The sequence below is a fragment of the Pipistrellus hanaki genome (genome assembly GCF_964339955.1).
Source record: "Pipistrellus hanaki genome assembly, chromosome: 6".
Classification (NCBI taxonomy): domain Eukaryota; kingdom Metazoa; phylum Chordata; class Mammalia; order Chiroptera; family Vespertilionidae; genus Pipistrellus; species Pipistrellus hanaki.
Window position 1 is genome coordinate 43,074,919 of NC_140508.1, and position 6,944 is coordinate 43,081,862.

A 6,944-nucleotide genomic window follows, 5' to 3' on the forward strand; every position below is an offset into this window, starting at 1 on the left:
TCTTAATGGCTGTAGAAAAACACATAATTATTTTCTTAGAATGGGAAAAGTGCAGGCATTTGTATTTTTAAGATGGTTCTTAGAATTTTTATCTCTCTTTATGCCAGATAGACTTTACTTTGCAGCTCTGATTTTTTTTTTTAAAGGTCATGTAAAGTGTTACAAGTAGAACCCAGCAATGCACATTTTTACCCTAACTGCACACGAACAAGAGTTCCCATTGCTTGCTAATGTTTAACTTTTGCCATGCAACTCATCTGAGTAAAAACAATACTTAACCACAGTATTTTTTTTTTTTTTTTTTTTTTTACTGTCGTTTCAGGATCTCACTGTACCACGTCACTGTGGCACAAAATTAAGAAGGGAATTGAAACAAGGGGAATTTTTACTGTTAAATAATACTCTCTTTATCTGCTTAATTTCCATGCTTTCTCATTATGCTAACTCTCCACACAATTTGTACATTGAGAATGGCAAGAATCTAATTTTTCCCAACTGTCATGGCTCAGTGGTTGAGTGTTGACCTATGAACCAGGAGGTTCCTGGTCTGAGCAACTGCCTGGTTGCAGGCTCTATCCCCAGTGTGGGGTGTGCAGGAGGCAGCCAATCAATGATTCTCTCTCATTGATGTTTCTATCTTTTCCCCCCTCTCCCTTCCTCTCTGAAATAAATAATAACAAAATATATCAGAAAAAAGAGAATTTGATATTTCATTTTGCTTATTTTTAAAAATATATATTTTTATTGATTTCAGAGAGGAAGGAGAGGGAGAGAGAGATAGAAACATGAATGATGGGAGAGAGTCATTGATCAGCTGCCTTCTACATGCCCCACAACTGGAATTGAGCATGTAACCTGGGCATGTGCCCTGACAGGGAATTAAACCACAATATTGGTTCCCAGTATTCACCGGTGACTGTGGATAAGAAGTGAAATAATTAGCATAGTGTTGGTATGTAGAGTTGTGCATTATTTGAAAATTGGTGGAGTAACTTTCCCCTTCTCATAACTTATCTACAATATATCTGAATTCAGATCATCCCAACTTCAGTTTAAATACTCTGGTGCTAACACTTGAGTCACACTTGGGTCACAATTGAAATATATGCAGAAAGGCAAGTTTATAGCACATTAATTTATCATTAAATAAAGCTTCCTCAAAACCCATAATTTTATTTATTATTATTATTATTTTTTTTTTTTTAAAAATATATTTTATTTATTTTTACAGAGAGGAAGGGAGAGGGACAGAGGGTTAGAAACATTGATGAAAGAGAAACATCAACCAGCTGCCTCCTGCACACCTCCTACGGGGGATGTGTCCTCAACCAAGGTACATGCCCTTGACTAGAATCGAACCCAGGACCTTTCAGTTCATAGACTGATGCTCTATCCACTGAGCCAAACCAGTTTCGGCATTTTGGGCAGATATTTTTAAAAATGATGTTATTCCCCCCAAACTATCAGTGTTCACTTGCTCCTTAACTCTTGTGAAAGAGTTCACTGAGGCTCATGCATTTGAACCCTAAGTATAGCACTTGTATCTTCAAGTAAAATAAAGTCCTGATTAGTTATATTTAGAACTAATGACTGGCAATTCTCAGATTGAATCACTCAGACTTATAAAGAATTGGTGTACTCATAGGAACATAAGGTCTTAGATATGTTACAAAACAGCTTTCTAAATGAATTTGCTTTTTCAAATGGAAATCATTACAGTGCATTGAACCATATGTGGAAAGAAATCAGATAACCAAAAGTTTTGTTGGTTTCCCTAGGATGTTAGTGTTAAATACTCTTTTTACAAAGAGTATTTAAAACTTAATATGCTTGCTTTTTCTTCATTGAGACTGAAGTCTTAACCTGGCAGTAGAGTTCAGTGTCTAACACACATAAGGTTTTTAGGAGAGACATTAAAAACAGCTGGAGCAGCCCAAACCGGCTTGGCTCAGTGGATAGAGTGTCAGCCTGTGAACTGAAAGGTCCTGGGTTCAATTCCGGTCAAGGGCATGTACCTTGGTTGTGGGCACATCCCCGGTCGGGGGTGTGCAGGAGGCAGCTGGTCGATGTTTATCTCCCTCGATGTTTCTAACTCTATATCCATCTCCCTTCCTCTCTGTAAAAAATCAATAAAATATATTTAAAGCAAAACAAAACAAAAAAAACAGCTGGAGCAAAGAGTCTCCATACCTCAAGACCATAATCCTATATTATAAAAGCCTAGGTGGTGTTACACCCTGGCATTATGTCCTCACATGACACCTTTGCGCCATGTTGCCACAAGATGGACACCACAAGATGGCCGCATGCACAGTGGAGGTAGGGCCCGGTGGCCGCTCTTGCTGTGAGGCCATCCCGGCGGAGGAGGTGGGTTGTGGCAGGAGAGGGCAATTGTAGGCATTCAGGCCAGCAGGGGAGTGGTTAGAGGTCGACCAGGCTGGCAGGCAGAAGCGGGTAGGGGCAATGAGATAGCAGGCAGGTGAGTGGTTAGGAGCCAGCAGTTCTGGATTGTGTGAGGGATGTCCAACTGCCATTTTATTGGGCTTAAACTGGCAGTCAGACATGCCCGGAGGAGGGGTCCCAGATTGGAGAGGGTGCAGGCTGGTTTGAGACACCCCCCCGCCCCATGCATAAATTTCGTGCACTGGGCCTCTAGTAAATTATAAAATACAAGGGCAAATCCAGCTGCAGGTTCTACATTAGATGGAGATCCCAAGGGAAGAGCAATCTGTCTCTCCTACTGAACCCCACAGACTGTATTTTGCTCTTTAGGCAAAGGTGGGGAAAAGGGGAGTCTAGAATTATTTGAGATACAATCTGTAGAATATTTTTAATATTCATTAAAAATAAACTTAGGTGAGCTGAAACTGGTTTGGCTCAGTGGTAGAGCGTAGGTCTGCGGACTGAAAGGTCTCGGGTTCGATTCCAGTCAAGGGCATATACATTGGTTGCTGGCACATCCCCAGTAGGGGGTGTGCAAGAGGCAGCTGGTCAATCTTTCTTTCTCATCGATGTTTCTAGCTCTCTATCTCTCTCCCTTCCTCCCTGAAAAAATCAATAAAATATATTTTAAAATAAACAAACAAACAAACAAACAAACTTAGGTGAAATCTCAGGATCATATGTGGTGCCAAGGTAACACATGGCTATTTGAGCATCTAAGGTAACTACAACATCTGCTTCTAAAACCCCTACCAAGCTAAGAGGTTGGTAAATTGACCCAGGACCAGACTTACTTTTTTAAAACAATGTATTTTTATTGATTTCAGAGGGTAAGAGAGAGGGAGAGAGAGAAATAGAAACATCAATGATGACAAAGAATCATTGATCTGCTGCCTCCTGTACGCCCCACACTGGGGATCCAGCCCACAAACTGGGCATATGTGCTAACCAGGGATTGAACCATGACCTCCTGGTTTACAGGCTACACTCAACCACTGAGCCATGCAGCTGGGCCAGACCTATGTTTTTAGTCAGAAGCTCTGTTCTCTTCCTGTGACCTTAAAATAGGAGTGAATCAAAACCTAACATTTTCTAAGCTTAAATGTTCTGCATTATTTTTTTCATCAAACTGTTTTCAGAATAGTCATTTCTAAATTATTCCCTGATTAGAGAGACATAGTAAATCATAAAGGCCTCTGCATTTCTTCTTTAGAGAAGAGTCAAGCAGTCAGATTTAATCCCAAGTAGTGCAACCTGGGCTATTAATGATCCTTTTGAATCATGATTCTCTGAGGCAATGGCTGTGAACATCAGAATTTATATCTATTTTCTCTGACATCAGGGTCTACATAGTCTTGCACTGTAGGAAGCTGCTCATGTTTCTTCAGTTTTCATAATGGTTTCCAAGCTTTCATTTTTATTCTTAGGGCATCAGTTCTTCTTCTGAAAGTGAAAAGATAGTTCCTATTTAGCAGAAGACTGGGCCCATCTTTCCCTTAATCATTTGCGCTAAGAACAAGGAAGTTGATGATGAATACAAATCATTCTGTGGTGTCAGCGATGACAGACTTCAACTTTTGACCACGTCAGTTGTGAATGTGCATGGATTGAGCTGACGCAGAAACTGCAGAGGGACACTGAAGCCACTATCAGGCATATGTGGGCCATTGGTGTGGCAAGTTTAATATTTTCGTATTTAGATGTAGAAACTGAGCTCCTGAGGAGCAAAATCTCTCATTGATGCTTTACACTGAGGACAAGTCTGGAGAAATGATGAGAATCCTTGAGTTTTAACAAGCTGTTCTGATGCCTGGGTCTGGTTTTCCCCTAAATTAAGTCATGAGACATCATTTTGTCTACATGAGAAATCCTATGCTTTAACTCTAAAGCTTAGCCCCAGCCCTCCGGTGCACCCAAGGCTGATCCTACATCAAATTACCATGTGTCAAAAACAAAGAAAGCCTCTTTAAAATTCTTCCCAATATTAAGTTTATTGGCTTCAAGGAGCAATGGAATCACTAGCTCCTGAGCTGAAACATGTAGTGTTTAAAAAGTAAAATTTAATTCTTAGCTCATATTCAAGCTAAAAAAGGCTCTTTAAAAAATATTTTTATTTTACTGATTTTTTACAGAGAGGAAGAGAGAGGGATAGAGTTAGAAACATTGATGAGAGAGAAACATTCATCAGCTGCCTCTTGCACACCCCCTACTGGGGATGTGCCCGCAACCAAGGTGCATGCTCTTGACTGGAATCAAACCTGGGACCCTTCAGGCTGACACTCTATCCACTGAGCCAAACCGGCCAGGGCCTAAAAAGGCTCTTAATAGTAATTCAGAATATATTACAAAACACTGTCCCAAGTCTCAAACTTTAATCAAGTCAATTATTAGAGCGGAAGGTTTTTAAGTAAAAGTGTATCTATGCAATGTTGCTGAATGAGACCTCCCTGGAGATACATACTTGTTCATCTTTTTTGTCACTGTCAAGGCCAACGTTGCCAACTTCCCAAAAGGTTTTACGGCTGATCATTTCAGAGTGTTTTCAAGCAGGTTAGAGGGGAAAGCAACCTTTAATTATGATCTTTATGCTCTGCTTTGGTGACAGGAAGTATAGAGGCCAAGCAAAGAATAATCACTTATGTACTTTAAGCCCAAATTTTGGTTAGTGTTTCAAGAAACAAAGCATATGTTGTTAATCAGATTAAAGGTGGTTAGTATTAAAATTAGTCATAGGGACCTTACCTTAGCACTTTCTGCTGCCTAAAAAGGTATGTTCAGATTTCAACCCATTGTATTTTGATGGCTCAAATTTTGTCAGTACTAAAATGACTTTCACATTTCTTGAGGGTTGAAAGGTAATCTTCTGCATAAATTCATTGATGTGTAGAGGTCCAGAGACACCAAGACACAGAAAGGGAGTTAGGCCTGTTTCTAAAAGAATGAAGGGTACATATAAATGACAAAGTATTTTGTGGTGACTTCTGGGAGAAGTGGCTTAGGTGTTGAAATATTGGCCCATTTTAGTGGTTTATGGGATAATAGAGATGAATTTCTCCTCTAAATAGTTTATACATAGGAGTTCTTTTTTTATTCAAATATTTTTTCAAATATTGAAATATTTCAAACCTGTACCAAAGGAATATATCTGTTCATTTAATAAATATGTATTAAGAGTCTACTACATGTCAGCTAGGGATCTTCATGCTTAACATACAACATGAAGATGCTTAACAACAACTAGAGAATGATCTAGGCAAGATGCCCAACTTTATGGAGAGTATGTTCTAGCAGGGGAGACAGGCAATAGAATATTACTGCAGAGAGAGAGCCCTGAATGACCAAAGGCAATGGTGACAAACAAGGAATTGGATTAGGAAGTGGTAATGGGCAGGAGGGCAGATGTATGGATTTAGATACTGTGATCCAAGGAGGCCCAGGAAGTTCTGATCCAGTCATTGTTCTGGAAGAATGAAATAAGATCATTGGCAGGAGGTGAGGATGGGGAGGAGGTGGTGATACTTGAGGAAAGAAGCTGAAGGGGTGAAATATTGATCTATTTAGTACAGAAAATGATGTAACACACTTATAAAGAACCACTGAGGTCAAACATAACACTTTACCACATTTTGTTCAGCTTTTATTATAAAACTAGAGGCCTAGTGCATGAAACTCATGCATGGAAGGGGGGTGTCCCTCAGCCCAGCCTGCACACTCTCCAACCTGGGACCCTTGAGGGATGTCTGACTGCCCATTTAGGCTTACATGAGCAGTCGGATATCCCTCTCACAATCCAGGACTGCTGGCTCCCAACTGCTCGCCTGCAGCCTGCCTGATTGCCCCAAACCTTCTGCCTGCTAGCTTGATCATCCCCTAACCACTCCCCTACCAGCCTTATTGATGCCTAACTGCTCCCCTGCTGGCCCAATTGCCCCTAACTGCCCTCCCCTGCCAGCCTGGTTGCCTTCAACTGCCCTCCCCTACAGGCCTGGTTGCCCCTAATTGCTCTCCCCTGCAGGTCTGGTTGCCCCCAACTGCCCTTTCTTGCCAGCCTGGTTACCCCCAACTGCCTTCCCCTGCAGGCCTGGTCCCTCAACAACTTCCCTCCCCTGCAGACCCGGTCACTCCAAACTGCCCTCCCCTGCAGGCCTGGGCCCCTTGCAACTGTACTCTCCTGTAGGCCAGGTTGCCCCAAACTGCTCTCCTCTGCCAGCCTGGTCACCCCTTACATCCCATGCAGGCCTGATAGCCCCCAACTTCCCTCCTTTGCAGGCCTTGTCCCTCCCAATTGCCCTCCCCTGCTGGCCTGATCACCCACAACTGCCCTCCCCTGCTGGCCATCTTGTGGTGGCCATCTTGTGTCCACATGGGGGCGGCTATCTTGTGTGTTGAAGTGATGGTCAATTTGCATATCACTTCTTTATTATATAGGATAGAATTGCAGATCATTTTAGACTTTCCATGCTCACAAAGATTGCCACTCCCTAGATGCTGATGTGAGTGGT